The 24,527-nt window shown below is 45.6% G+C and overlaps 1 protein-coding gene across 5 annotated transcripts in view; it reads right to left on the bottom strand.

The window, feature by feature from the left end:
* CRACR2A (calcium release activated channel regulator 2A) overlaps positions 1-24,319 on the bottom strand; it is a 128,187-nt gene extending 103,868 nt beyond the window's left edge. For 2 of the 5 annotated variants that reach the window (XM_084766787.1, XM_084766786.1), the window contains exon 1: positions 709-835. The gene's annotated coding sequence lies outside the window, so the exon portion shown is untranslated. Of the gene's footprint in view, positions 1-708; positions 846-3,312; positions 3,337-24,077 lie in introns of those variants that run through there. The other 3 variants (XM_084766788.1, XM_084766791.1, XM_084766790.1) reach the window with 3 other exon arrangements.
* Positions 24,320-24,527: the final 208 nt, after the last annotated feature.

Raw genomic sequence — 24,527 nt, forward strand, 5'->3', positions numbered from 1 at the left:
AGTGAGAAAACATGTGGATTCGAAGACTTTTCTGCTATCAAGAGTAAAAGTCATTGTGTTCTGGTACACCAGTATGTGGTACACAGGTGTACACACGTACACACACACACACACCTGGGCCAGAGACCACACAGGCCCACTGAGTCACACAGCCAGATCACAGCAAAAACGGGGACCAGGAGAAAGCTAAGCCTCAGGAGCCACCTACTCCCCCGACTTCTCACTCTGCTCTGTGAAGTTTTCTCATTTAAAACAAAACAAAGCAAAACAAAAGAAAGAAAAAAGAAAAGAAACTGTCTCTCTAAGTTTGTTTCCACACATGTGGTAGCAGTCTTACCCCACTGCCGGCCCACGTGCCAGGGCTCCCGTCGGCTCCCCCTGCCGGCCAGGAGTGTGAACTTCTAGTCACCTCACCATTATAAGCCTCAGTTTCCTCCGGAGGTTTCCCCAGGGGCTCTTTCTAAATGCTCGCGCTCTTGGGCTCCCATAGTCTCTCTTAGGGCCCAGGGCTGAGGGCTTAACTGGGTCAAAGGAACCGGACCAAGTCTGAGAAAGTCAGGGCTGAGATGCCTGTTTTTGGGGACAAGCAGCCAGCCTTGCCTCTCCCGTGTTCTCCATGTGCTTCGCTGCTCTGCAGGAAGGAAGCGCGGCCTCCGTTGCCCAGCAGAGGGTTCTGGGCGAGGCGTCCCAAGACCTTGCTCCGATTACCTGGCGGGACGTCCAGTGCAGCTGTTCGAGCTGTCCCCCAGTCCTCTGGCTCGCAGCTGTCAGGAATTCTCGGGCCAGCCGGATCTGTCCCACTGTCCCCGCCCTCGGCTGCAACGCTGGTCCGGCCCCAGCAGCGCCCCCCTGCGCCTGCTCCAGGATATACACCATGCCGTGGGGTCCCAGGCTAGACTAGCAACTAGTCTAACAACTAGACTAGCAACTAGTGTGACTGCCACTGCCTGCAGCCTGGGTGGCGAGGGCGGGGCCGCTGCTGACAGTGTGGAGCCCCAAGCTTCCGGCACCGTCCCTCAGCTAGTCCTTCGAGGGCCCTTGCTCAGTGAGCCATGCGGTTCTGTCTGCAGAGCCCCTCTGTGGACCCACTGGAGAGAGCACATTCACCCTGAAAAGTCGGCTCCAGCTGCACTCTCTCTGCATTTAGAAACAGAAGAAGATTTAGATCTTGATGTTTGTCTGACCTTTCTTAAGTATTCTGCAGTGGGCTAGAGCGCTTGTATAATTAAAGCCATGCACTCAATACATCTTCAAAGGCTTCCATGCTCAAGGATAGTCCCTCAGCCTGGCCCACAGGGTCCTCTGCGCTCTCCCAAGCTACAAGCTCTTCTTCCAGCACCGCCCCCCACGTGACCCTCAAACACACAGCTCAGCACCAGATGTGTTACCAATTGCAAATACCACTTATCCTTTCCTGGCTCCTGAGACCTCTGTCTCTGCACAGAGTGCCCCTCTTCCTTCGCTTCCTGCTGGAAACCTACTCATCCAGGCTCCATAAAATGTCAACTTGGGGACCCTTCCCTAGGCATTGCCCCTCAGCCGAAGGCCTGTCCTCCTCTGGCAACCTTATATGTTAAGCTCCCTGCCCTACACACACACACACACACATGCAAACACACTCTAAACGCAGATCACAAATACACACACACACACACACATACACACACTCATTGGTACAAATGACCACAATCTATCCTTTCTTCCTGCAGCCAGCCAGTGGCTAACTCACCATCCCACGCATCCTAGGAGTTTCCTTTTGCCCTCCCTCGGAGACTTCTGCTCTATGCCCTGGTTTTGCCTTCTGTGTGCTGGAGTATGCTGGCTTGTGTTGGTCCCAGTGTTGAGATGGGCAAGAAGACACATGAGCTTGAGGCCTGGACAGCTAGGTAGCAAACCCAGGTCTCTAGGTTGCACCAGATGGCCCCTCACTCTTCTCTCCCAGCTGGAAAAGGAGGTCCTTTCATCACCAGAGCCCAAGACAAGAAGGGACTGCAGAACTTTCCTGATGCAACGCTACCTCATCCTGTTCTACAGAAGAGAAAACCGAGGCCAGAGACAGCAAGGCAGAGGCACCTAAGGACATGGCCATGGTCATTCTCATCATTAATGCCTCTCACTGTGCAGGCTTGGGCTGCCTTCCATGTCTACAGCCATCCCACGGAATCTCGCCCGGAGCTTCACGAGATACTAATTGGTTAATTGGTTAAGACACTCACACTCAAGATCACAGACGGAAGCCCACGGATGTGAGCTCCATCTTGGCAGCTATGGCCTTGGTGAGTTATTGGACCTCCTGTCAGGGGATGGCTAACAGTCCCTGCACCATGGACTTTCTAACCCTACACCTAAGGCTCACAGAACATCGAGGAAGGGGAGGAGAGTGTCTGCTGAGAGATGGTGTCTTCTATATATGTCAGGGATCTGCATCCATGAGCCCTTAACAGTATGGTCACCCAAATAAGACTGCACAATGACATCAATGGACATCACAACCTGGAAGTGGGAAATCTCACAAGGCCCCACCCTTAGATAAAGAGCTACAGGTAATAACAGCCTTGAAGATAGAGAAAATGAGTCTTCTTCAAGGACAAGCCACCTGGGAGGTTATCCAACACCAAGCGGTCAACCCTAAACACATGAACTTGTAGACAACACTAAATGACTCAGCAGGTGGTATTTATATGCACATTTGTGTGTGGGGGTGTGTGCATACATACAGCAGTCATCCAAGAAGAGGAGGCATTAACATTGAGAGGGAGTTTGGGGGATATGAGGAGAGTTGGCGGAGGAAGAGTGTAGGGTGGAAATGATGTAAATATAGTCCTCATGTATGAAATTCTCAAAGTAAAAATAAAGTAAATGTGAAAGGGGGATAGCTGAAGAATCCTAGCGAAGGTGTCTCTTACAAGAATTTAGAATGGTAGCCGGTGCCTAAGAAAATGCCAAGTTCTCCTTTCTTACTGGTGACTTTTGTCCTGGCCAGTCATCACCTCTCAGGTGGAGTAATGGGCTTAGACTGGCTGTGACCAGTCGATGCCATCTAGGGCCACAGGGACATATCCATTTTTCTCTACCAATGAAAAAATTAACAGGCTAAAAGACTGTTGGAGAGACCCAGCTGAACCATCATCCAACACTCAACCACCAGGGAAACTGGAGGCCCTTCTGGGGCCTCATCACAGAGAGAATTTAAAAGTAGACATAAACATAAACACGAGGACAGTTTATTAGAGTCTAATAGAAGAACCCCAAGGCAAGTAAGCTGCCAGTGGTGCAGCTGCCCAGAGGAGTAAAATGGAAAAGATAAGCTACCTTGGTGGTCAGCGACATGGCGGCAGGTGGCCCATGGCAAGGAGAGGAACTGGAAAAAAAAAAAAAAGCAAGGAAGCTGAACGCAATAGATAGGGAGTTAAAGGGTTAAAGGCATCCTCCGGCTTTGCCAGTGTCTGAATGAAAAACACAGAAGGGAAGAACAAGAAATACTTCTGCCTTTCTGAGTCAGCCTCAGAAAGGCAAGTGAACTTCAAGCTGGTTTAGCTGGTAGGGACTACACTGAGGGTTGGGAATTCTGGAAATTCTAAAATACATTACCTTATGATGAATCTACCTTCCTAGGGGTGGTCTCCTAACCAGGTCTCTGACTTGCCCCATTGCATTAGCCTTTAAGGGAGGAAAGACGGGTGTGCCTCAACCTAGAAGTAGGTTACATTCTTTATGTAGAATGGACAACTTCTCTCAGGGGCTGACTTGATCACCCAATCCCATGTGCTCCTGTCTCTGATGTAATTCTGCTTCCTGTTCCCTGCATCTAATGAAATTTAGTTCATAGGACAGAAAAAATGGCTGTTATTTGGTCCATCCCAACTCATGGATGCTCCAAGACAGCACACCAACTGTGCCTTTAAGGATATGTCTCCAACTTGCAGATACTATCACTTTCTAGAACTGCCCAGAACCAGCAGAAGGATGAGCTGGGCATCAGCTGATGCCCTGGATGACCTTACTTTTCCCACGGAGAAAAGAGATGGACTGAGGATGGTTCTTCTCGGTATGGAGGTAGGAAACTGAGGCACAGCAGGGTTGGCCCTAGGCCCTGAATGCAAGAAAGAAAGGATCCCTGGATTCCTCATGCTCCATGACTGTCTGGCCTTCAAGATCCAAGGTTGACCAGCCCCAGCCTTCTCTATTCTTTGCTGGTCATATATTAGGTGCCACATAAGACCTAGGCAAGGCCAGCTTTATTGGAGTGTGACCTATAGGGCCTGTAATTAGAAGAACTTGATGCTGGATTTAACTTTCTGCCATCACATTTCTTAGACAATATTAATCATTTTTTTTTTTTGAACAACAGGCCCTGATTCTTATTCCACACTGGACCATGCAAATTAGACAGCTGTTTCTGGGTGTGATGTTCTCCTTAGAAACACTCAGCATTACAGGAAGTCGGCTATGGGACCGACCAGGGCAGGGCAGTATGGCAGAGGCCATGGGGAGGCAGGGAGGTGTGGGGTAACGAAAAGGACTAGGCCATATGTGGCTTACCCAGGCAACGCTCTCTAGCTACATAACCTCCCCAGCTGCTACCCATGTACTGACTCTTTGTTAGAACAGCCTTGGTTTAGGGGAAGACTGTAGCTTTGTACGGTGGCTGCAAACCCAACAGCCTGGCAGCCCACTGTCAGGTCTTCACAATAATAGGAATACCCAAGTAATATGTACTCTTGAAGTCCTGCTCTTTCCTTGTGTCTCTTAGCCAGACTTCCTTGCTCACCCAAACTCCTGTTGGCCTTTTGTTGCCTCTCCCTGGCCAGGACCCAGACAACTTCAAGAAAAGGACAGAGAAAGTCACCCATGCTTAAAAGCAAGCGACAGACAAAAATCCCAGTGGGCTATTCACAAAGGACACGTGGGTGTTCGGGGAACGGATTTGCATCCTGCCGGCCTACATGTGTGACATCTAGCAGGCATTTGAGTCATGATGGCTAAGTGAGTGCAGAGCGGGTAAATGCATATGGCAGGTCCTGGAAGTCTGAAGGTCATCGGCTAAGGATAGAGGTTTGCTGTTTGTGGACTGGCTCCGTTTTTGTTTAATGGGGTGCTAGAAGATGAGAATCAGAGGGAGAGCCCCTCAGATGGTCAGAGGCCGAGGCTAGGAACCTGGCGCAGTGAGAAGGGAGGGAGAGAGAGAGCAGCAGCAAAGATCCAGGTTCAGCTGGGCAGTGGTGGCGCACATCTTTAATCCCAGCACTTGGGAAGCAGAGGCAGGCAGATCGCTGTGAGTTCGAGGCCAGCCTGGTCTACAAAGCAAGTTCAGGATAGTCAAGGCTACACAGAGAAACCCTGTCTCGAAAAAACAAAACAAAACAAACAAACAAAAGACCCAGGTTCAAGCAGAAGCGAGGAGTAGAGTACAGGTGAGGTTGGGGAGCCCCGGGGTCTGGGAAACAGAGCAGACTTGACGATGGATGAGCACGGAGAACCAAGTTGTGCGAGTTCTGGAGGAAGGAAGTCCTGAAGAGCGATTCCTGTCTTCTCTGGGACACAGGGAACAAGGCAATAGGAAGGAATTCTGCATGAATCATCAGCCTAAGAGACACTTAGGTATTTGTGGAGTATGCTTCTCCCTCCTCTGTAGCTCGGGAAAGGTATGTCTTAATCAGGTTGGATCTGTTGTCTGTTTTGTTGTTGTTACTGTAACAAAATGCCTAAGGCCGAGTTAAATATACAGAAAAGAGGTCTATTGGTTCACACTGTTAGAGGTCCAAGAGTCTGCTTTGCTTTGTAAGATCCTTCTGAATACAAAACAATATGGCGGATGGCATGATGGTGGAACCATGCATGCAAGGGGGAAGAAATCTCACGGTGAGACAAAAAGCCACAGAGATTCAGAGGCCAGGCATAATCTCTTTTAAACAACTATCTACCTAGGAAACAGACTGTGGTCTGGTACGAGAACTACACTAATTTCTCCTGCAGAGAAACCCCCCAATGACCTAGCAACCTTCCACTGTGCTGTCTCATAAAGGTTTCACGGCCTCTGGGTATCACCATGCAGGACCAACCCTCCAGCACCTGAGCCTTCAGAGGCACAGTCCAACCACATCCAAACCATAGCGGGGCTAGCCAATGTGAGAGGGTAGCTGCTGGTGTAAGTGGGCTTTAAAGGCATAAGGATACCTCTCAGGACATGTGCCACCCTTTATCTGAGGCTCCTTTCAACTTTGCAGCAACTTTCTTCCTGGCATCTCTGGCTTGGATGTTCTCACTCATTTGCAGCCCTCAGCTTAGGCTCGGTTCCTATTTGTCAGTCCTCTCCAGGAAAGAGCAGAGAGCCCCAATGTTCCAGAACAGAGATTCCTCTAAGGCCCCTCCCCCTTATCACCAGTGACCATGATTGTTTTTCCCACCAGGTGGAGGCCAAACAAAACAAATGGATCCTTCAATATTGACCCTCCTGGCTCCACACAGGGGCAGCCTCTGCTCCGCCTCCCAACAGGAAAGGTCATGTCCAACAGCTGCTGAAAGTTAAGGGCTAGCCAACTCTACCAGAATGAACAGGCTCCCAGAGGAAACAATCCTGTATCCACACCTTCTGTCTTTCTCCACCAGGAGCGTGGAGGCGTTGGTTGGGAAGGAAAGGGCCATTTTGTATGAGACTACAGGAGGAAGTCAGGCTACATGCTCATAGCTGTTCTGAAGAAATGAAGTAAGAATGGGGGCCCTCTTGGAAGGCCTCTCACTTTATAGGATTCTCAAACCTGGAATCCTGGAAGGCAGACAAGACAGTGGCTTTCTCCTTTGCAGCCAGCAGCCAGAGCATCCAGCCACTCTGACGGAGCCATGGAATCAAAGTCTAACAGGAGCCACAGAGCCAGGCCTGTACCACAGAGAGAAGGTGATGGCCCAGGATGACTCGACCAATAAACCCCAGCCTTGTGGGTGGCTACACCAGCGTACATGGCTTCTATGACAGTTTTGATGTGAATTGTACCCCAAGGTACAATGTGTTCAAGGCTTGGTCCCCACCTGGTGGTAGTCTCTTGCAGGTTTTGGAAACGTTACTAGATGCAGCCCAGGTATAGGATGTAGATCATTGGGGATATCTTGTCCCTGGGCTCTTTCTGTCATTTCTTTTTTTTCTCCACTTCCTCTTTGCCATGAGGTGAGAAGCCACATGCTCCTCCTGCCGTGATGATCTGACTCACCATGAGCCTAGACTAGACAGAGGTAGTCCATGGACTAAAGCCCCAGAAATCATAACCAAAATAAGCCTTTCCTCCCCTTAAGTCACCTGTGTCAGGCATTTTGTCACAGTGATGAGGAGCCTAAGCAATGTACTTTTCTTCCATCTCCCCTGCACCCCCCACCACCCCACCCAGTGCTATCTGTGTGGGAATGGTCTGACATGGCTTACTGTTTCTGCTACCACAAAATTATAAATCCCATGTTTCTGAAGCAGGAAAAGGTGAGAAGTGTTTGTGTGTGTGTGTGTGTGTGTGTGTGTGTGTGTGTAAAATCACATTGTCCACTAAAGAAACCATATCTGCTTTTTTATATATATAAAAAAGCCATAATCCTAAAATCCATAATGTACTTGTAGGCATTGCCACAGAAGTAGAGACAGAGTTAGTGGATGAAATAAACAAAGACTTGTCTCTAGCAGACCATTGTCCACAAAATGCTTGAGGAAGGGAAAGACAGACAAAGTTTACTAACTGTGCTTTCTTATGAACGCACACACATGCATCTAAGACCCCCAAATCCAGAGCTGGAGGAATGGGTCCTCAATTAAAAATACTTGTTGCTCCTCCGGGGGACCTGGGTTCAGTGCCCAGCACCAACATTAGACAGCTCAGAACTGCCTATTCCTACAACTCCAGGGGAGCCAACATTCTCTTTTGGCCCCTGTGGAGACCTGCACACATGTGGTGCACATAAACTCACATAGGCACACACACATACACATAAATTTAAATAAATAAGCAAACAAATACATCTCAGACAAACCACAAGACCCTTCTATCCAGCCACAGCTCTCTGGCTTCTCATGTAGTGAGTAGAGAAACTAAAATCACAGAAACCAGAGGGTGCTACATGGCACAGAATGTCTTCAAATCTGGTGCAGCCAACCATCTCCCTGAAAGCGCGAAAATGAGTGAAAGCTGCTGGCAATGGCATTATGGAGTGGCCCCAAATTGTTTAGTTTCTCTACCATTAAGTCAGGGAATATCAGTGGCTTTAAGAGCATGCTTTTGGTTTTGATAAAAGAAAACAAAAACTGGCAGTTCTAAACTGGTACACTTAACCAACAACAGACTTTAGGCCTCAAAAAATAATCCTATCTAACAACTTGGAGTTAAAAAAAGATAAAATACGGCTGGGTGGTGGTGGCGCATGCCTTTAATCTCAGCACTCGGGAGGCAGAGACAGGCAGATCGCTGGGAGTTCGAGGACAGTCTGGTCCACAAAGTTAGTCCAGGACAGCCAAGGCTACACAGAGAAACCCTGTCTCTAAAAACAAAAGCAAAACAAGACAAAAAAGATAAAATACAAGTTAACTGATCTATTTAGAAAACCTTATAGCCATCTCTTGACCCATTAGAATACAAAAATAATCAAAACAACATCTGTGGCTATTATTTCTGTGACAGAAAATGGAGACCGTACAAAAATAGCTAAAATGATAGAAAGAAAGCATCGGCATTATAAGAGGCCTTTACTGCTGCTTCTGAAGCCTGCAAAAAATACATCCTCCTGGGCCAGTGAGCTAACTCCATAATGCGTTCATTTGTCTTCATGACTCACAGCTGCCTTTTTCTAGGCACAACCACAGCTTAGACTTTCATCACCTTGCTTTGACTATGACCTTCACCTTCCACTTCTGAGTCAGTCTCTCCTCTACCCAAATCTCCACCCTAAGCATGGCTGCCAAATAATAAGAGTGAAAAAGCCCAGCCCTGGATCTGTGTCCTTCCAGGACCACGGAAATCTTCCCGGGCATATAGCTTCTGTGTTTGCAGACTGAGATTCAAAATCTTCAGGCTGGTCTTCACAGGCCTCAAGCCCCTTCCACGTGAGCTTCTCCCTCCTCTCCTGCCGCAAGCAGGCTGTAGAGTCCAGCATCATTTTCCAGGAATGAAGCCTTGCTAACCTGGTTCTCTCTGCCTGAAGGGACCTCCACGCCACATACTCAAAGCCTAGCTAGCAAGACATCCCTGGGATCTCACAAGCAGGGGAGCTTCCTAGTCCCGACAGAGGCATGATCACATCCATCACACAGCCAAGCTGTTCACTGGGTTGCTGTGGTGTAGAAGGGGTTGAGAAGTAGTGAGTGTTTGCAACCTTTTCAAAATTGGAGGTGGGGGAGGAGTGATGGACGTGTGCTGCAGCATGTGTGCGGAAGTCAGAGAACAGCTGTGTGGAGTTGGTTCTCCCTTCTTAACTTTCTCTTGGGTTCAGGGGAGCAAACGCAGGTTCCTAGCATTATAGGGAATGCTACCCACTGAGTCTCTACCCACTGAATCATTCCTCTACCCTGACAGGTAGAGATTTAATAAGCATGTGGCTTTAAACTATCCAGGAAGTTTCCTCAACTTCCTCATCTATAAAATCCAGCTAAGACAGGACCTGACTATCTGTTAAGATTGTGGTGATAACAAGTGAGACATGTCACATAAAACAACAACAACAACAACTGGTCCAGGGTCTGTTTCACAGTCATGACTCTCAACCTGAGGAGGAAAACTGCAGAGGTCAGGAAGTGGGTGGGCAAAAGAATGAAAGAAAGGAAAAACCAGCAATGTTCTTCTCTCTTTGAGAGAAGGCATGCTCGATGGCCTCACTTTTGCAGGAACCCGCCCGTACTATCTTCCTTGGGCACAAAATTTAGGTAGAAATAATCCCAGGACCCTAGGAAAGGTAGGATCAGCGAATTTTCTAAATATTTGTGTGTGTCTGTGTGTGTGTGTGTGTGTGTGTGTGTGTGTGTGTGTGTGTGTGTGTCTATGTCTGTGTATGTTTGTGTCTGTATGTGTGTGTTAAGTTGCCCACAATGACCAGAAGAGGGCACTGTGTCTCTTGGAGTTGGAATTACAGGCAGCTGTGAGCCTGTAATGTGAGTGCTGGGAAACTTCTGGTCCTCTGAAAGAGCAGCTAGTCCGCTGAGCAATTTCTCCAGCCCCCAGTTAATTTGGGAGGTCCACTGTGTAGAGTTATTTGCTGACTCTGAACTGTGTTAGACGTTTACAAGTTCAAAATGGAAGGAAATGCAGAAAATTCCTGGGGGTGGGGGTAGAGGTGGGGCAGGAGCAGGGCAGGGGGCGGGGCAGGAGCAGGGCAGGGGCGAGAGCACTGTAGGTGAAAGAGTCTAGGCTAGAAAGTGTTCTGTCCATGGCCTCTTCCCTCCCACACCCTTCTCTAGGTCAGGAGACTGAGCTCAGAGGGAAGCTACTGGCATCAGAGAGTCAAGAGGTTAATAAACTGTTTTCTCAAAGGCAGCAAGCAATGCTTGCTCAAAAGTGCCGAGAACAACCATGCTGTTCTGGAAATTGGTGGCAGGCAAAGAGCTGAGCTGTGTTTGCTCATGTGAATGTCGGTATTTAGAGTGAAGTCAGGGTCAATCAGTAGTATCCATGGCTCTTCCCAACTCCTTTCTCCAGTTCTGTTCAGTCCGGACAAGGCAGGTCATAAAGCCTTTGCCATCACTAGACACTCTCACTTGATCTCATAGAGTGCTAGCTTGAGAGGCAATTTCAGATGCACAGGGCCAGACCGGACCAATAGATCCTCCAGTCAGAAACTGGACAGCCAGCCCTGTCCAGGTGATTGGTATGTATTTAGCAGATATTCTAGAAGGTGAAGCAGCCATGGGGGGATTGATACAGACCTGGTGTGTCATGGGCTATCCAAAGGTTGTGTGCACTCCTTTTACACGGACAGGAGCAGCCTAAGCATTCTTCCCAGGGGATGTCCTCCCACACATAGGAGCTTAGAGACACCAGTGGAAACCAACTAGAAATAAGAGCAGACCTGGGGGAGGGGGCTACAATCTAGATGGGTGCTGCAGGTCACTTACAGATCCACCAGCAAGTCCTGCTTACATAGCTCCTAGGCAGATAAGAGGTGGCAGTAGCTTATCAGGATCAAAAGTAAAAGACGCAAGAAAGCAAGCATCAGTGTGTTCTGTGACACTATTCTTGGGGTGGGGTGGGGATGTACCCAAACAGCTACTCGCCCCAGACATGAACCCTACAACTAAATTAAGGATAGCACTAAAATCCATCTTCATGAACTAGGAAGTTCTAGTGGATTTACTTGTATGAGAATGAGTGAGGGGTTACTTAAAAGAGCAGAAATTCTGTGGGTTCCCTGGTGTCATGGTGAGCACCCTGGTCTCTGAAAGAACAGAAATGACTCAAAAACGCTGCATCATCAAAAGCCCACCTTGACATGGTGACAGCTCATAAAAGTGGAACCCTGGAGCACCCTGCACAGCCTGCAGGCAGATCAGCAGTTGGGGAGCAGCCTTTCTAGCTAGCTCCGTTGGCCTGAATCTCTTCCAGGCAGCTCCACTCATCTTTGCCTCCTCTAGAAAGCTCAGCTTGTCTGAAAGTGTCTCTCAACACTTCATCCGGCTTCTGTAAACTTGGAGAGGGAAGGAGCTAGTGAGTTTGGTCAGTTTCAGGAACTTCCAGAAGCCTTTGAATTGTTTACATCCTGAGTTTAACATGCTTCCTGTAAGATGGAATGGTGTCCCCCCCTCCTTCCTTGAACATCTTGGGTCTTAACAAGCTTTGTCCTGTGTGTGTGTGTGTGTGTGTGTGTGTGTGTGTGTGTGTGTGTGTGTGTGTGTGTGTGTGTGTGTTTGAGAGAGAGAGACAGAGACAGAGACAGAGACAGAGAGACAGATAGATGAAAGGAGAGAGGAACACGAGGAACACAAGGCAACATCAAGCAAAATAAACGTGTGGCAATTATACTGATTTCATACAAGGTGAACTGCAGAATATAAAAGATTAACAGGGTGGAGTATGAGGGTGAGAGTGTAGGGATTTCTCAGTCCCTGCTGTGTGCACTTGACAAGAGAGTGTCAAAATAGGTGATGCCCAGACTGACAGAACTGAAAGTAGAAATAAACACACCCACTATTGTGGCTGCAGATGTCAGCACCCATCCTTCAATGATTGAGACCCAGCAAGCAGAAAATCAATAAGGATACAACGAGCTGAAGAGCACCATTAATCAGCCGAGTCTAATTGACATTTATAGACTATTTCATCCAGCAGCAGTAAAATGCCCATTATTTTCAAGCTCCTATGGAACCTTCACCACAACAGAACACACTCTAGACCTGTAAACAAACTGTAACAAATGTGAAAGAATAAGAAATCATACCAAAGTCTGTTCTTAGCACAATGGGATCAAATTAGAAATCAATAACAGAAAGAATGCTGGAAACTCTCCAAGCACAGGAAGAAGTAAATGTAAACATTTTAAATTAAATCAAAATTAAATGCAACTTCATCAAAATTTGCAGGATGCAGTGAATGAAATCAGTGGTGGGGAGATTTATGGCACTTGAGAGTATTGGGGAAGAAGCAGCATCGACTCCAGTGGTCTGTGTATCCTCCATAAGAAACTAGCAAGGCAGAAGGAAAAGGGATGCATAGTCAGGTCTTCATAGATGCAGGTGCAAAGTTCAGAGGTTAGATGACTCCATATGATTGAAACATCATCACAGGGAGGTGGAGTCAGAAGGATCAGGAGTTCAAGGCCATCCTCCAGTAGACATGAAATTGGAGGTCAGCCCGAGCTACAAGAGACCCTGTCTCAAAAAAGAAAAAGCAAGTAAACACTCAGTTCTCCCTAAGCTGGTCTACAGGAGCAACATGTCACACCCCATCATGCTTTTTGACAGGGGACAACTTCAGCCTTCTGGCCCAGTGTATCTGGCAGACATATTTGTAAGGCAGAAACTATTGAGGACTTATTTACCCTGTCTTTGCAGAGTTTGGTTGTCGACTCTGCCAGCATCCAAGCTTGCCCTTTTTTAGGCAGAATTCTGTCTGTGGTAGAAATGAGGACATTTTGCACAGTGGCTTGTTTGCCACATTGAAGCCATCTCCATAAGGAGGTTCTTTGATGTTCATCATCTTCTTCAAGGTAGACTGGGTGTTGCCAGCAGTTAATCTGTCTTATTATCAAAGAATCTTTAAACAATAAAAACATCTTTAAATGTCATGTTCTGTAGGACTCTGAGGTTTTTGAAGACCTTATCTTACCTTATCTATCTATAGACTCATATCTATCTGTTACACCTAGGATGTATAGTCTTGTGATAAAAATAGACTAGTGTGTATCTCTTTCCTTTTGCAGCCATCGCTGGATTGCAGCCACCAAAATGAAGTTCAATGCTTTCATGACTTTTGACTGAAGCAAGAACCACAATGCCATTTCAATGCACCATCTCACATTCAGAGGAAGATCATGTCTTCCCCTCTTTCCAAAGAGCTGAGACAGAAGGATAATGTTCAGTCTATGCCCATTCAAAAGGACGATGGAGACTAGAAAGTCCAGTAGATTGGCAAAGTGGTCCACGTATACAGGAAAAAATATGTCATCTACATTGAATGAGTGCAGTGAGAAAAGGCTAATGGCACAACTGTTCACGTGGGCATACACCCCAGCAAGGTGAGAATCACCAGGCTAAAGCTGGATAAAGACCGGGAGAAGATTCTAGAAAGGAAAGCCACGTCCCAACAAGTAGGAAAGAAGAAGGGCAAATACAAGGAATAAACAATTGAGAAGCTACAGGAGTAGAGGCTTCTCCCTCCATACACAACTCTCATTAAAGACTGTTTAAGTAGTAAAAAACAAATAGACTAGTAATTGATATGACCAGGATTTGACCAACTAACAATTAATGTGTATAATTTACTATCCTAAACAGCCTGCAATAGCACTTTCAAAGTATTGGAGGTAACCCTTGAGTTGTATGGGTACAATACATCATATTAGAATAGAAATATATATAATGTGTGTAAAGAATAATCTTAAACTTGAATTCTATACCAAAATATCAACATTAAACGTATTTTGTATCAATATACAAAATTCTATACCAATGAATTTAAAATAACCTGCGAGCACCAATTAAGACCTTACATTGAAGAGTAAACCCAATAGTCTACTTTTTGTCCTATTGGCCCTATATATTTCTAAATTCCCCCTTCTTTTACAACCACTATCTCCAAACCTAAGAAAGAAAGATAAAGGAGAAGAGAGACATGCCTGAATCCAACCTCGTTTTCTCTCTGAATATGACTAATAGTAACTTATAACCAACTACCAATAAAATAAACATCTATAGCCCAAGAAAGCAACCAAAAGCCTACCCAACACACTTTAAAAGTGAAATGGTGCATTGTTCTCTTAAGGTTTCTTCTGACTGATTTGAGATGAATACTACCTTGGTAGAGGCCCAAATAAAATTGAGGAAAGTGATTAAACAAGCTAGGAATAGCATTCGTGGTTCAGTTTCTGAATGTTGAGAAATTCCAGGCTTAATAGAAGTCTTGTGTGTAACAGTCTGACATGCTGGACCAATTGGGATTGGAAGCTTTCTATGACAGTGTCCTGGAAGCTGTCCTGTTCTGATGGGTGACAGCAACTGAAGTGCCTGGGGCTGGAACATGAAGGATGCAGGATGTCAGCATCCAGCATGCTGAGAGGAATGAATCCTGTCAGGTCTGATCCAGTGTCAATGACCGGTTCATTTGTTCTGAAAACATATAATTTCTCACAAGCATTACACAGTCTTAAAATTATAAATGTGAGCAGGATGCACAGAACAATTAAGGCTAGTTCTCTGCTCTTGGTATAAGCAGAAGAATGCCATCTGTAAGTCTTCATTCATGCCATACAAAGCATGACATCTAATCCTAAATCACAGAGATTCTGTAACCAACAAATTGTCTAAAGCCTGGCGTGGTGGCTTGGGCCTTTAATCCCAGCACGTTGGGGCCAGAGGCAGGCAGATCACTGTAAGTTCAGGGTCAGCCTGGTCTACAAAGCAAGTCTAGAACATCCAAGGCTACACAGAGAAACCCTGTCTCGAAAAACCAATAGAAGAAAAAGAGGAAGAGGAGGAGGAGGAGGAGGAGGAGGAGGAGGAGGAGGAAGAAGAAGAAGAAGAAGAAGAAGAAGAAGAAGAAGAAGAAGAAGAAGAAGAAGAAGAAGAATTGTCTATATATACACACTCATGTCTCAGCCAGTCTCAGAGCTATTCCCATGTATTAGGATTAGCAATATAAATTACCTTCGTGTTCTGCAGTTTAAATTCCTTACATCCAGATTGTAGCCCTCTCCCTCATCACCTCCTGATCCCACACTCTCCTAGTCCTCAGAAAAGAGATCCATCCTCCCCTAATATCTGACCTCAGCCTATCAAGTCTCATCTGTACTGTCTCTATCCTCTTCCTCTATGGCCTGGCAAAATCATCCTACCAGGGTGGTAGTGATCAGTGTTGGGAAGCCAGAGTCCATGTCAGAAGTAGTCACTACTCCCTATATTGTGGGACCCACAAGGAGACTGTGCTGCCTATGTACTACAACTGAGCTGAGTGTCTAGGTCCTCGCCATGCATGGTCCTTGGTTAGTGCATCGGTCTCTGTAGCAACCCCCTCCTCCACCCAAATTTTTAAATGTATATTTTATTTATTAAAATGTATTCACACTGCCTCCCGATTGTTATCCCCTCCCTCCTATCTTCCCTTTCCCACCCTTCCTCCCTCTTCTGCCTATTCCCCTCCCCTAGACCTCTGGCAACAGCCAATTATGTCTCATCAGGATAGCCTGCATCCCCTTCCACTGTGTGCCCACTAGGCCGTCTTGCCAAGGGGCAGTGACCAAATCATGGGCACCTGAGTGCATGTCAGAGGTTCAGCAGCACATGGAGATTCTCCCTACATAGAGAATCGGCAGTCCATAGGCTACATCTGAACAAGGGGTTCCCTACGTGCATTGTCCTTGACTGGAGCATCAGTTTGTGCAGATTCCCCCTTGCCTCGATCTGCAGGCCTTGATGGTCTCCCTTTGGAGCTCCTGCTCTCTCACAGACCTTTATCCCCCTACTCTTCCCTACAGTGTTCAGCACTCTGCCCGGAGTCCAGCTTTGAGTCCCAGTATCTGTCCCAATCAACCCACAGGGTGAGTCTCTCAGAGGACATCTATGTTGGGCTAATATCCATTTATGAGTAAGTATATAGCATTCATGTCTTTCTGGGTCTGTGTGACCTCACTTAGGATGATCATTTCTAGTTCCATCCATTTGCTTGCAATTTTCAAGACTTCCTTGTTTTTAATAGCTGAATAGTATGCCATTGTATAAATGTACCCCACAGTTTCTTTCTCTTCAGTTGAGGGACATCTGGGATGTTTCCAGATTCTAGCTATTACAAATAAAGCTGCTATGAACATAGTTGAGCAAATGTCCTTGTTGTATGATGGAGCATCTTTCGGGCATATGCCCAGGAGTGGCATAGCTGGGTCTTGAGGTAAAAATATTCCCAATTTTCTGAGAAAACACCAGATTGATTTCCAAAGTGGTTGTACAAGTTTGCATTCCCACCCACAATGGAAGAGGTTTCCCCTTCGTCAACATCCTCACCAGCATGTGCTGTCATTTGAACTTTTCATCTTAGCCATTCAAATAGGTGTAAGATGAAATCTCAAAGTCGGTTTGATTTGCATTTCCCTGATGACTAGGGGTGCTGAGCATTTCTTTAAGTGTTTCTCGGCCATTTGATATTCCTCTGTTAATAATTCTCTATTTAGCTCTGAATTCCGTTTTTAATTGGTTTATTTGGTTTGGTGGTATTTAATTTCTTGAGTTCTTTATGTATTTTAGATCTTAGCCCCTTGTTGGATGTAGTGTTGGCAAAGATCTTTTTCCAGTCTGTACGCTGTTACTTTCTTCTGTTGACAGTGTCCTTTGCCTTACAGAAGCTTTTCAGTTTCATGAGGTCCCATTTATTAATTGTTGATCTTAGAGGTTGAGCTATTGGCTTTCTGTTCAGGAAGTTGTCTCCTGTGCCAATGAGTTCTAGGCTCTTTTCCACTTTTTCTTCTAACATATTTAGTGTGTCTGGTTTTATGTTGAGGTCTTTAATCCACTTGGAATTTAGTTCTGTTCAGGGTGATAAATATGGATCTATTTGCACTTTTTTTTAACAAGTAATTATCTAGTTACACCAGCACCGTTTGTTGAAGATGCTGTCTTTTTTTCCATTGTATGGTTTTGGCTTCTTTGTCAAATACCAAATGACCATAGGTGTGTGGATTCATTTCTGGGCCTTCAATTCAATTCCATTGATAAACCAGCCTATTTTTATGCCAGTACCATGCTGTTTTTATTACTGTTGCTCTATAGTACAACTTGAGATCTGGGGTGGAGATTCCTCCAGAAGATCTTTTATTGCACAAGATTGTTTTAGCCATTCTGGTTTTTTTTTTTTTTAATATGAAGTTGAGAATTGATCTTTCCAGGTCTAAAAGAATTGTGTAGGTATTTTGATAAGAATTGCATTGAATCTGTAGATTGCTTTTGGTAAGATGGCCATTTTTATTATGTTGATTCTCCCAATCCACAAGCATGGAAGATCTTTCCATTTTCTGATATCTTCTTCAATTTCCTTCTTCAGAGACTTGAAGTTTTTTCATATAAATCTTTCACTTGCTTGATTAGAGTTACATGGAGATACTTTATACTATTTGTGGCTGTTGTAAAGGGTATGGTTTCCCTAATTTCTTTCTCAGCCCATTTATCATTAGTATACAGGAGGGCTACTGACTTTTTCAAATTAATTTTATATCCAGCCACTTTGCCGAGGGTGTTTATCAGCTGTAGGAGTTCCTTGGCCAATTTTTGGAGTCATTGATGTATATTATTGTATCATCTGTAAATAATGAAACTTTAACTTCTTCCTTTCCTATTTATATCTCCTTGATCTCCTTTAGCTGTCTTATTACCCTAGCTAGGGCTTCAAGTACTATATTGAAGAGAAACAGAGAGAGTGAGTGGACAGCCTTGTCATGTCCCTGATTTCTGTGGAATTGATTAAAGTTGATCTTAAAATGTATATAAAACTACAAAACAATCTGGAATAAGGAAGACAATTTTGTAAGGGATAATACTGAAGGATAATTTCAGAAGTTATTGTAAAGCTTAATTCCCAAGACAATGTGGCATAAAGATAGAGATGTGAGCTCTTGGAAGAGAACTGAGAATCCAGATATAAAATCATACACTCATAGTTAACTGACAGCTCACTGTAGAAAGAACTGTCTTCAGCATCAGGGGACAAGACAGGGTGTCCATGAACTTGCATCCTTCTCTCACCTCACACAGTAAAAATTAACTCAAAATAGGCTGTAGTCTGAACACTAGAACTTCAGCTGTGACAGTTGTAGAAATCAAGCTAGGAGGAAAATCTTGGTGGAATCTTGTTTAAGTCTCTATGGACCCATGAACAAGAGCAATGAAAACCTTACAAATCCTGACATATTGCACTTAATTAAATTTAAAAGCCCCTGTGCTTTGAGAAACAACCCAAATTAAACTAAAAGACTGGCCATAGACTGAGATAAAATATTTACAAAATGTACATTAGATGGAAGATTTATACCCAGATTATAAATTGAGATTTTACAGCTTGACATGACAAACAACCTGATTAAGAATGGATGAAAGACTTGAGCAGACACTTCATCAAAGAAGATATAAGGGTAGCTGTTGATGGAGGAGAGGGTGGCTCCGAGTTAGCCAGCATTAGTCACCAGGAGATGCAAACTGAAGTCGTGTTATACCGACGCTCACTGCTGAGAGCTGCACAAAACACATGCACATGACAACAACTCCAACAAACAGATAAAAGCAATTTCCATGGAAACATGGAGAAAGCAAATCGCTAGCAGGATCTTGGCAGAGATCAATGTGTTTCAAACTTTACAAAAACACTTCACTTTGGTTCTTTCTCCTTCTCCTTCTTCAAACATAAACCTACTGGAAGCTCGGAAATTTTATTGGGAGAAAACTGTCCAAAACCAATCTTATAAGTGAACGTTCACAGACACATTATTTATAATAGCTCCAGACAGGAAATAATGCAAATATCTGAAGAAAGAATAAACCTATTGAATTGATCCAGACATTCAGAGCAATGTGATTGGGCAATGAAGAAAGGAGGAAGCACTGGTCCGTGGTGTGACATGGACTGACTTCAAACAGTATACTTTGAGAAGCCAAATGCAAAGGCTTTCTACAGAGTATATGACTCTGCGTCTGTGTATTCAGTGTTCAGAAAAGGCACATTACGGTGATGAAGAGCAGACTGATTGAAAGGTGGGGAGTGGAGGGGAGTCAGTTCACCTCAAGAAAGCATGCTTAACGGGATTTTGGGATGACAGTGTTATAAACATGGATTGTGACCATGGTTGTCCAACTCTATAAATGTATTAGAAGTCATCAAGCTGCTCACTTGCAATAGGTAGATTGTAAGGTGTTAGAAAGTATTATCTCACTAAATCTGCAAAACGAAAGCGAGAACAAAACCAACCTAAGCCACACCAAGCCACAGATCCATATGGATTCAGAAAATGAATGAGCCCTGGGAGATGTGGAGGCTCAGAGTGACAAGCTCCACCTTTGACAAGGAGATCCTGTTGTGACATAAATTGTCCACCCCCACCCCTGACCTACACCACTCTACTCTGGCCGGCACTGTACCCAGCCATGCTCAGATCATGCCCTTTTCAGCTGTCTACCATTTTCTGTGGACACTTCCACTTACTTGCCAGAATTACTAGGGCCATGTGCCAGGTTTGCAGCAGCCAGCCCAGTCCTTTTCAGCAGCATTAAAAGGAAATCTCTTTGATGCCAAGAATGGTATAAATCCAGCTGAAACCAATTCGTTTCTACAGTCTTGGCTTTTAACCAAAGCAGAGCTAAACATTAGAAACATATTTATTGCTCGCACATCACTAGTCCCATTTCTCCATCATAAAGATCCACGGTGAAAAAGAAACCTGGGTGACACTTTTTATGCTTCAGTGAATACATACAAACTCCTACTTTATCCTTGAAGTCTGATCCCTTGTGTGTGTGTGTGTGTGTGTGTGTGTGTGTGTGTGTGTGTGTGTGTGTGCAGATGTGTATGCTTGTACATGTATGTGTGTATGTGCATGCAGATGTCTACACACGCATGTCTATTTCCAAAGGCATAGGTGATGGACGAGAGGTGAAGATGTGGTCATTTGTGTCTTTAACTTTGAGTTTTACTTGGGTGACACATCTGTGAAAGAACGAGAGGCTGACGTCATCACTTCCTCTGCCAACTTAGTTTGGTTTGTTGGTTTCTAATTTTTTTTCTAACAGGAAGACATTTCTCTGGGGCTGCAGCTGGCTGCCTCCAGAGGCCCATTTTCTCTCTCCTGCTGTTTCTTTCCATCTGAACCAGAAGCAGCTGAGTCTTTCAGGGCCCCAGAATCCCTTAGCCACCCATTTCATGTTTCCTCAGCAATTCATTTCTTCACCCTTGATCGTTTTACAACTGTGCTGGCTAGTTTTCAGTAGAGAGGAGCAAACCTCAACTGGAATAATGTCCCTGCCAGATGGGCAAAGCCCTGGGGCATTTTCTTGATTAATGGTTGATGTATGTGGCATGGCTCAGTTCACTGTGGTCAGTGCCACCCCTGGACTGTTGGTTCTGCATGATATAAGAAAGCAGGGTGAGCAAGCCATGGGGAGCAAGTCAGTAAGCAGCACCCCACCACGGCCTTTAATCCAGGCCCTGCTTCCAGGTCCCTCCCCTGTTTGAGTTTCCACTCTGAATTCCTTCAATGACGAGCAGTGATGCAGAAGTTGTAAACTGAAATAAACTCTTTCCTTCCAAAGATGTTTTGGTCATGCTGTTTTATCACAGCAATAAGAACCCTAACTAAGGCAACAGCAGATGTGTACCAAACTCCTAGGAAGTGGGAAAGTCCATCTTAGATGCTATGGGAGGCACGGGGTTAAAAAGAAGAACCTCCCCTCAGATAACTTGCAATCTAATTAAAGCAGGAGAGAGACAGGTGGCATAAATGACCACATTATCGGGCAACAACTGATAACCTAGATACCATGGAAGCTACCAGAGTCTCGAGGAAGGGGACAAGCCTTTGAGATAGCAACAGCCCAGAAATATTGGTGGGGGAAAAATGTCCTTTTAACCAGGGCCCAGGGATGGACAGAATGTGGACTGACAGAGTTGTCAGAGTAAAGGAAAGAGATTGAAGGAAAACCATGTGTGTGGAAGAGGGTTTTGGGAATGGGAAGGCACGGGGTATGGCTGGGAGGAATACAGACTATACATCTGCTTCTGGGAAGCAGAAAAGCCTGTCTATAAATACAAGTCGGAGGCACAGTATGTAGGACATTGAATGTCAGCTGTGATTTTAACTCATCTCTAGACAGGCAGGTTAACCTTCTTGCCACTCAAAAGGCATTTAAATAATGGGGACCAGACTCAGCATCTTGACAAGATGCATATATTACTCCCCAGAGAAATTTCCCAACATGACCACAAGCATATGGGTGGTTGTGCCGGATGATGGTCAGGTCTCATCCAGTCCCGGAACTGTAACATTTGGTGGTCTCTGGTGAGCTATGAGTGGGAAATAAACTCTGCCTTTTGGTGCCATGGATGACCAGAGCTTTGTGTGGCTCCTGAGTGAAAGTTCTGGCCTCTTTGAGAAGTGCCAGAGGGAGAGCTTGCTTGGAACATGCTCCTCTGGGGTACAGGAAATTAGTGTCAGTCATGGCACAAGACACAGACCCTTCAGATAGGTGCTTCTGCCTGGGTTTCAAATACCAGATAGACCTGCCTATGTTCCCCACACTATGATGGGAGCAGGTGGTGTGCACTGCACGGTCCTAGAACCTGTGTGATGCGTGTGCATCTCACTCTCTAAAGTTTAGAGAGTAAATCTTCACTGAAAGAGGATTCTCAAGTAGTCCCAAAGAGGAACAGGGAGAGCCCAGGCCGACTCTGAGACGAGCTGAAAGAGTCTGACGTTTCTGACTCTCTGCATGATTTCCCTTCCCGAGATGGCTCTCCTAGAGCTGGCTGGGATGACAGACACAGAGCACCTGTTTGTGTAGAAATCCCGCGATTGGTACAGAGGGAAGAAAAAGGGAGGGCTTGCAGACAGCAACACCAACACCGTGCGGCATTTCTATGTTAGATGAGTGTGCGAGGAGGCTAACAGAGCAGTGACGGGAGAGGCTAGCTGCTTCCTGGGACAGGCAGCAACTGCAGTGGACAGGGATTTAGAGTCAGAACAGGAGCAAGGCAAAGGAAGCTCACTGCCAGAACGCTGATGACGTCTGAGGTTCAGATCCAGTGCCATTTGGTAGATTTGATTAGCCAAGTCTCTCTTGAGCTGTGTTCGGAGCCTGAATGCATAGTTGTGGAGCTTAAAACACATATTGACAGCCCAACTTCTGCCCTTCAGGCTCAGGGAACATTTCAGAAGAGGAGGCAGAAAGATTGTGAAAGGCAGAGAAACAGGAAGTTTGCCATGAGATTGTGTCTCTAGGAATATCAGGAGCCACACCCATAAAGTGTCACCAACACTGCTGCCAGCCCTGAGCTTAATATGACACCAATAGGCATGCAAACATGGATGGGAGAAAGCTCCTGAGGCCTCAGCTCTACTCAAAAAACTATTAGACCCTAAGGAATGTGAAGAATGGGAGAAACAGTCTTCCGCAGGTAAGAGCGCACCAACTGATTAGCAAATATCAAGTGGTGAGCCTGAAAACATACACATCCAAGTAAGAGAAGTAATACAAGGAAACAAGAAGGTCATGTTTACGTATTTAGGAATGCACACACGTATGTAAAAATAATGAAAAAGAGGCACGAATTTGAAAGAGAACAAGGGAGACCTTTGCAGGGAGAAAGAGAAGGGGGAATTACAGAAGTATAATCTCAAAAATAAAATAATAATTTTAAAAAGAATGAGACACCTCCTGAACATGATATACTTAACTGCATGCTAGCATGACAAAAACATGGGTTGCAAGTGGAAATCTCTATAATCTAATCCGTCTGTTCTGTAGATAGAGTCACTGTTGGTGGCCTCATTCAGCCTTGTTGCTTCTGTTCCTCTCCCCTGAAGTGTCACACCACTGACACCATTATGAATTAATTATCTTTTACTCCTTCTCCTTGATCCCAATGCATTCAGCCACCAAGTCCAGAGTCTTCTAAGATGCACTGGAGTTTCTGCTTCCCAACCCCATACCATCCGTTTAGTCCAAACCCTCTTAACCACTTAGCTGAGCTATTGCCACAGTTCCAACAGGAAACAAGTTGGCATACCCCAGATGTGTGTTGTAAGCCAGGCTCTTTTGTAGGCCCCTGAGGGCACTGTGGTGAGATGGCTGTCCTTTCTCGGAGCTTGTACTTGAATAAAAGTGCTAGCTAGTGAAAAAGAAACCAGGTGAATGTCAACAATGGTATGTTCTAGAAGGCAAACGAGCTATGACAGGAGACAGAACAACTGAGGACCAAGGAGCCGCATAAGCAGAGTGGCTACAGAGGACATATGGGAGACGAGGGCCAAGAGCAGCCAGCCTTTCCTGCAGCAAACTCAGGAACGCGGTGTTGGGATGAGAGCAGTTAGAACCAAGCGCAGAGAAATCACCCAGCTTTGCCTGGGGTGATGACAGAGAGGATCAAAAAAAAGCAGACAGACTCCCGTTATGTTTACAGCACAGACTAGACCTAACTGGCCAATGGGAGCAGACTTGAAAATGGAACGGATGTGGAGTGGGGAGCGGCTTGGATAGCTGACCTGACCCGTATGGATCATGGTGGTATTTATTATGCTGAGTGCTGAGGAAGGGAGGAAGGGAGGAAGGAAGGAAGGAAGGAAGGAAGGAAGGAAGGAAGGAAGGAAGGAAGGCAGGCAGGCTTGAGACATAAGTGAAGGCCATGCAGTGGGGGAGGCTCTAATTCTACAGCCTGACTCACTCCTCTCAGAGGCGGGAATGTTGCTGTCCCTCAGGTCTGGTCATGCTCGTCGCGGCCGCAAACACGGAGTCTCCGCTGCCGTCTAAGAAAGTCCCGTCCTGTAGGATCGTGTCCACGCGTAGACCCAGCTTAACAGCCCAAGGCCACCTCTCTACTTTATCACCCGAGTTTTCAAACGGTCTCCTGCTCATCTCAATGCACAGTGAACTCTGCTGTTAGATGAAACCGGAAGCAGGATTCTATTGTTGTTGCCAGTTTCAATTCCTGGCACACAATGGTACTAAGTAACATTGATGGGACAGAAGGAGGGAGGGAGAGAAAGAGGGAAGGAAAAGGAGATAGAGGAAAAAGGAGGGGAGAGGAGGAAGGGGGCGAGGGAGGGAAGGACTGTTCTTTCAGCGAGAACCCTCTAAGAAGGAGAATGTGGCAGTTAGCATCTGGGTCATCCTC

The sequence above is a fragment of the Acomys minous genome, assembly GCF_964271855.1.
Source record: "Acomys minous genome assembly, chromosome: 17".
In the NCBI taxonomy this organism is placed as follows: domain Eukaryota; kingdom Metazoa; phylum Chordata; class Mammalia; order Rodentia; family Muridae; genus Acomys; species Acomys minous.